The sequence below is a fragment of the Oncorhynchus clarkii genome, chromosome 15, assembly GCF_045791955.1.
Source record: "Oncorhynchus clarkii lewisi isolate Uvic-CL-2024 chromosome 15, UVic_Ocla_1.0, whole genome shotgun sequence".
NCBI classification, from domain to species: Eukaryota; Metazoa; Chordata; class Actinopteri; order Salmoniformes; family Salmonidae; genus Oncorhynchus; species Oncorhynchus clarkii.
This window is the reverse complement of record NC_092161.1, coordinates 26,524,712-26,532,047: the sequence shown is the minus strand read 5'-3', so window position 1 is coordinate 26,532,047 and position 7,336 is coordinate 26,524,712. Positions and strand designations below refer to the sequence as shown.

The 7,336-nt window shown below is 40.1% G+C and overlaps 1 protein-coding gene across 4 annotated transcripts in view; it reads left to right on the top strand.

Annotated features, from left to right (window-relative positions):
- Window positions 1-5,991: 5,991 nt before the first annotated feature.
- LOC139367125 (RNA-binding Raly-like protein) overlaps window positions 5,992-7,336 on the top strand; it is a 153,026-nt gene continuing 151,681 nt past the window's right edge. For 2 of the 4 annotated variants that reach the window (XM_071105186.1, XM_071105184.1), the window contains exon 1: window positions 5,992-6,849. The gene's annotated coding sequence lies outside the window, so the exon portion shown is untranslated. The remainder of the gene's footprint in view (window positions 6,850-7,336) is intronic. The other 2 variants (XM_071105185.1, XM_071105187.1) reach the window with 2 other exon arrangements.

Here is a 7,336-nt window from a genome sequence, read left to right as displayed (position 1 = left end):
AAGGTGCTCAAAGAGGACCGAATCTGACAAATGAGGTCCGCGCAACACTGGTTGACCACGTTGTCAACCACGGCCTGACGCTGAGGGAGACTGGACTGCGAGTACAGCCAAATCTAAGCCGATATACAGTGACAAGTGTGATGAGAACATTTCGACTGGAAAATAGGTATTGTAAAAATATCATCATATCAAAAACATCTGCACGGTTTCAGTAACTGCTTACAGTACTGTATTCTATGCACTATCAGCACTTCTGTTACCTTTTCCTGTGAAATTACTGTACTATTGTATACTGTTTTTTTTTCTACATAGGATGAGGGTCAGGGACGACAAGGGGGAAGGCCTCCTATGTTCACAGAACAGCAAGAGAGGGAGATAGTAAACATGGTTTTGGCCAACAATGCTATAACACTCAAGCAGCTCCAAGCTAACATTGTCAATAACCACGCCATTTTCAACGATATCCATCAGGTCTCAACGTCAACACTGGCATGCATCCAAAAATAAATAAAAAATATTCAAATGAAGCAAATTTATCGAGTGCCTTTCGAGCGCAATTCCGAAAGGGTGAAACGACTGCGGCATGATTATGCAGAGCTATGTATTCACTTTAGCAGTGTGATCTTGCATACTGTCTCATAATCTTTTACTGTACTGTAATATGTATACTAGATCTACACTGAACTACACAATTTTGCCTGACACTGTTTTACGAATGGATGGAGAGGAGATCCAGCATGAGTTCATTTACGTAGATGAGGCTGGGTTCAACCTGACGAGAACACGAAGGAGGGGAAGAAACATCATTGGCCACAGGGCTATAGTCAATGTCCCAGGGCAACGTGGGGGTAATATAACACTCTGTGCAGCCATTACACAGAATGGGGTCTTCCACCGCCATGCCCATATGGACCCTTACAACACAGCACTCATACTTACATTCTTGGACCAATTGCACAACATAACAGCAGCAAATCAAATCGATCATATGCAATACATTGTTGTCTGGGACAATGTGTCTTTCCACCGCTCTGCTCTGGTTCAGAACTGGTTTCAGCAACATCCACATTTCACCGTCCTATATCTTCCACTATACTCTCCATTCCTCAACCCTATAGAAGAGTTTTTCTCGGCATAGCGGTGGACGGTATTTGATCTCCGTCTCCAGGCCTCACCCAAGCCATATGGAGGAGGCCTGTGACCAGATGGAGGTAGCAGCAATGCAAGGATGGATTCGTCATTCAAGACGTTTCTTTCCAATGTGTCTTGCTAATGACAACATTGCCTGCGATGTTGATGAAATTCTCTGGCCAGATCCAGCTAGGCGAAGAGACAATGTCTAGTTATTTTTTTATATATTTTTTTGAACTTACAATATGTAAAGTGACGTTTGGTTACAGTATTATGAATCTCCATGTCAACATTTTGGGCGTGTTGAGAAATAAACCCTATTGGGTTCCATGTAGAATCTAAAAGAGTTCTACCTGCAACGAAAAACGGTTCTAACTGGAACCAAAAAGGGTTCTCCTATGGGGACAGCCGAAGAACAAATTTGGAAACCTTTTTTCTAAGAGAGTACGGATTATTTCTGAGACTTTAGAAGGTGCTAATGTTTGCCTTTCCTTGTGGGGCAAGGGCAATTATGGCCACCACAACGGACGCAAACAGCAAGTCGAGGCAAGTAAAGACCAAAATGTCCTTATTATTGCTGCCAGAAGGAAACATTTAGGATAAGCATCATTGTGCGGATGAGCAGAAGATCAGCCAACTCCTGCTTGGAGAGAGTGCAGCTGCTGGCAAGCCTTTGCTTATTTAGTCAAATCATGCTTTAAAACTAATGGGAGTTGGGGAGGAAGCCAAGGGAATGTGGCGTATATAGGTTAATGGAAAACAAATGACCAAAAAAAAGATGAATAGCTGCATAGTCTGTGTGCATCAAGTGAGAAAATGTGTTCATGACTGAAAAGAAAGAAACAACTCTGTGTATATATTACCAATGTGTATTTGCTACTGCCGCAAAAAAAATCACATAAATGAATGCAAGAAAAGGACAGTTATCGCATGAGCATGCTTTAAGATGTGCATGAGCATGCTTTAAGATGTGCATGAGCATGCTTTAAGATGTGCATGAGCATGCTTTAAGATGTGCATGAGCATGCTTTAAGATGTGTATGAGCACATATGATTATTGATTAACACATGCTGTGTTGTTTGAACAGGTAAATAAATAGTTTGCACATTGGCGCCGTGCTGACACCACAAAGGTCCTTTTTCCATTGTGATATCAATTAACAGAATCCGCTCATCTCAGACTGTAAATTGTGTGAATACGGCACGCGAAGAACCCAATCCCCAATAATGACTTGTTAATCCGAGCACCGTTGTGTCTGTGCAGTCCATTTGTTTCTGAATTGAGTGCAATATCCATTGGCAACAATTACACATTTCCTAGGAGTCCATAACAAAACTATCATTTAGGAAATGCTAAATCCATAATTGTGACAGTGGAAATGAATTCAGTCCATATTGTGTATTAATCAACGCAGTGGGAGCTTGGACTCTGTTGGCAAAGCCGTGACTGGGCTGTGACCATGTAAGGAATCAGTGTCCCTTGTCTAAGTCTGAGCAATTCAATCTCATTCCCAGCAATAAAACTCAAAATGCCATAAACCTTAATCAATTGTATTTTTTGGGTCTTGTGCCATGTGCTTTGGCTATTAATACATTTTAGAACATGGGTTAAACCTTCACTTCAAAATTCCCAAACTGATTCCCATGGTGTGCATTTGTTTCTTTAGCTCTTGAGTGTATTTGATTACAACATTGTATGACGCTGAGACATTAGTTATTACCATAGCAATCAAGCTCATTTAATTTCCAAAACATGTACACCTGTATAAGAGAAGCCATGCAAATAAAAATGTCCAGGTTTTGCTCAAAGCGAAAAGGCAATTATTAAGTGGGAAGTTGTATATTCAGGCATCTCAAACCGCATATGTTTTAAATGCCTCAGGTGATATCCAGAGATTCATTTTTTTCATCTCTTCTCGGGAGACATCACAGAGGAATCTCAATCAATCTTAAAAGAAAGTCAAACAGGAAGCATTTGTTTCCTTAACAATGACAACAGGCAATCATAAAACATCAAACAAAAGTCAAATTAAGCAGGCCTCTGCTGAAAATTATGAGAGATCATTTTGACATTTAGTCAGGGAATATGAAGGTAGAATTCCAGAATACAGTACCTCTTTTTTTAGAAGATAAGACTAATCTCCCTGCATTTTACAATTCTATTTTTTTATTGCAGTTCAGTATGAAGCTCCATACAGTACAACAACTTAAAAAGAGGTTAAAGCATTCGGTTAAACAGAATATTTTATATTGATTAGATACGCACACTGAGAACAATGAATCAGTCCTTAATTAATGCACACACATTTATTGATTCATGTTTCCCTTGGAGGATGAGGATGTTGAGTGTTCAGAGGCCCAAAGGTTGATTGAACTTTGACCCTGGTTGTCTCTGTGGCTTCTTTATGCTTTATGGTTTTCGGGGAAAATGGTTTCAAAGGATGTGAAATATTTACTGTATTTCTGACTATATTAACTGTATTCTCTTAACTCAAATTAATCTGTTCTTGGGTCAAATTGTTAAATGTTTCCTTGTTTTTGATCATTGTCATTATCGAGCTGAACTAAGCCTGTTGTTTTTCATAACACCAAGGGGTCCAGGTTTAGATAACGGGGCTGGCTAATATTGGAATATACAGTACAGTGGGTAGGGAAAGCTTACCATATCGCTGTGACACAATGATAAAAACTGTTATTGATATATCTTATTTCAGATAAATAAAGGGCATTCCTTTAACCTTGGGGCTCTTTGGATGAATGCATCAGCAAGTGATAAAGAATGGGCGCCGCCACCCCTGAATAAAAACGGTCTGTCATTGTAAACATTATGTCTTATATTCTGTTTATTGTGATGTACATCAAATCATGTCAAAGTTGATGTAAAATCTCTGTAGCACTCTCACATGTAAATAACAATCGTAATATCACACTGCTTTGTTTATTTTGTATTTTATATAACGCTTATTTTACCAGGTAAGTTGAATGAGAACACATTCTCATTTACAGCAATGACCTGGGGAATATTTACAGGGGTGAGGAGGGGGATGAATGTAAGCTGGGGATGATTAGGTGACCATATGAAGGCCCGATTGGGAATTTAGCCAGGACACCTGGGTTAACACCCCTACTCTTACAATAAGTGCCATGGGATCTTTTATTGACCACAGAGAGTAAGGACACCCGTTTAACATTCCATCCGAAAGTTGACACCCTACACAGGGCAATGTCCCCAATCACTGCCCTGGGGCATTGGGATATTGTTTTAGACCAGAGGAAAGGGGACCTCCTACTGGCCCTCCAACACCACTTCCAGCAGCATCTGGTCTCCCATCCAGGGACCAACCCTGCTTAGCTTTGGAAGCAAGCCAGCAGTGGGATGCAGGGTGGTATGCTTTTTGTAATAAGAAAAAGATTGGCTGCAAAGGGGGGAAAAAATGCAGCCATGCGTAAGTCATAACCTATTGTATTATCTTAACATGCAAAAATTATAAAGATATGGTTTCCATTTTGTTATCTTCCTTGTTGTTACTGGACTCAGGGAAATGTAGAAAATATCAGGGTTCGTATGTATCAAACGTATCAGAGTAGTAGTGCTGATTTAGGATCAGTTTTGCCTTTTAGATCACAATGATTAAGAATACATGGGCAGGGGGGACTAGATCCTAGATCAGCACACCTACTGGCCTCTGATATCATGATGATCTGGTGGGATCACTATGTGCCGTTGAGGGGCAAACCACAGCCATGTACACATATGGCTTTGAGGCAAACTACCTGCTGCCACCCACATTCCATTAATGAGTCATACTGTAGAGGTCTGGGAGCCAAGGCTTCCAATGGTACTTCCTATAAGGTCATCAAGACCACTAGGCACCGATAGGCATTCATCTGATGAGTACAGTACATTTTAATGAAAAAAGTCAGATTCACTCTGGAGCATGAATGACATAAACTATGACAGGTGCCTCTATGATGTAATCTTAGCAGTTAGCACATTGGGAATGTCATATTGAATGACATTAAATGTCCCAGTAGTGTATTTAGGTAAATGTGCTGGTTCTGAATCTGATGGACTGTTGCAGGTACACAACAGTCTTCTGTGAATGCTGACGAACTCCACCCTTGGGATAGCAGTGTGTTGTTAGATGTTAGATCACTAATAACAAAATAACATGCTTTACACTGTAGCCTTTAGAGAGGTATGCGACAAGAAAACATACATCAAAACACGCTAATAGGTGAATAAGGTAGTCCATAGTCATGCACACTATTGACATTCAACCTGCATGGTCAAACAGCTTTCATTGGCCACACTGATTTAGAGTGCACAGCTAAATTGCAGCGCAATGCTGAGCAAGCATGCACTGAAAGGAGTAATGTTAACAGTAGCCTTCAGTGCATGGACAGCGCATATTGTATTTTCAGTTACTGAAGAGTTAAGTCTACTGTTCACATTCAGTGCATGCTTAGTCTGATTAACATTGCCGTATGCTCCTTTATCTGTGCAAACTCTACAAGCCACTCTTGGTACACTTGTTACAAGAGTGGCTTATACCAAACGAAAATAGCCAATATCATACAGTAGACCTACTTGGCATTACAAATCGCTGGGATACAGCAACAATCACGTCCAAATGACTGCTAGGTAGTGAAGGAAGCAACCAGAAGTTGAAAGAACAGCCTTGATGTTACGTAGGCTCTGACATCCAGTGAGCGCTGCATCTTTAAAAATAAAAAAAAATCTAGAAGAAAAAACACAACCAGCTCAGTCATAACTGTAGAATGATAAGGACTACCTCTTTTACTTTTGGAGAGCGGCGAGCCGTTCGGAGAGTATTCGGCTTCAGCTGTTCTTCGCTAGTCGCTCATTGCTGGATGTCGGGCTGATTCTGAGTCACATGACAGAACCGGAGGCTGAGATCTAGAGAAAAGCACATCATTTCGGGCTTGCACCGCCATACTGTATTTTGTGCCATATCACATTTTTATTGCAACATTTTACTCCCGCTCGGTGAGTACATTTCCAATGGCTTTTTCTAAGCATTTTTTGTCTTTTTAATTACTCTTTTTATTTTTCCTCCTTTTGCTGGTGTTTAAGATGATATTTGAAGTGGTGGTTTTTAGCGTTTTTCCATCCAGGCTTCAAGTTTTTAGCATGCAGTGATTCTGAATCATGTGTACCGAGATGGGTAACGGTTTGCGTCGGGCACTGGAGATTCGTGCTTGCAGTCTTGTGAAATCATGAAACTGGTTTTTCAACCAAGCGGGTTGTCAGTCTAATATTTTTCTAATGTGGTTTTACTGGTGGCTTTCAAACATTTTTATTTTTTTGTTTCTGTCGACTTTTGCTGTTGCTATGCTTTGCTTTGTATTTTGCAATGTTGTTTATACGAGTTTTGTGATTTTGGTGTCTCGGTGCTCACTGACCAAGCCTTTGCTTTTATTTTGGTCCTCTTTTCTTTAAAGGAGTCATTTTTAAACCTGATGACGTTTTAACTTGAAACTTTTCTTGCAGCTCACTGATCACAGGTTTGTTTCTTTTTGTGTTTCTTTCATTTTTTCGATTTATTATACTTTTGCAGATATCAGTGTCAAGTATTTTTGGAAGTATCATTTTTCATAGATGGTGCTGAGTGGACGAGGAGTGTTTTGATTCTTGGGTCAATGCGTTTTTGTTTTCTGTTTCAACGAGGATGAACAGACATTCTCCCTTTGCAGGTATATAATGAGTGGATTAGTTGTCACACCTTTAGTGCCTGTGTATTTGCAATAAAAAGCAAGGTGGTACAGAAATATGCACCTGTTGGCTGATGTATTATTTTGTGAGGGAATATTGCGTTTATTACAGTATAGGCCTGATGCATTTGAAGGTTGTTTGAAGGTTTTGCACAATAATACTTGGTAATAGGCCAACTCAATGAAAACGAATAAAAAACACATGCAGGTTGGTACAGTATAATGAGTTTCCTTCTGATCAACAACAACCAAGTCGCCGCATGAAGATGGTAAAGGATAACACTTCTGATGTAAGAATGTAAGTACGGTTCTCTGAAATTTTACCATGGTCCCGATAATAAATACAGCAGATCCAAAGTCTATTGCTCACTTTATTAAATATGCACCATATGACATATAGGCTATCCAGGCTGTTGCACCGATACAGTTTAGCTCCGCGGAAAATAAACCGGCGCTCGAGCCAATTACA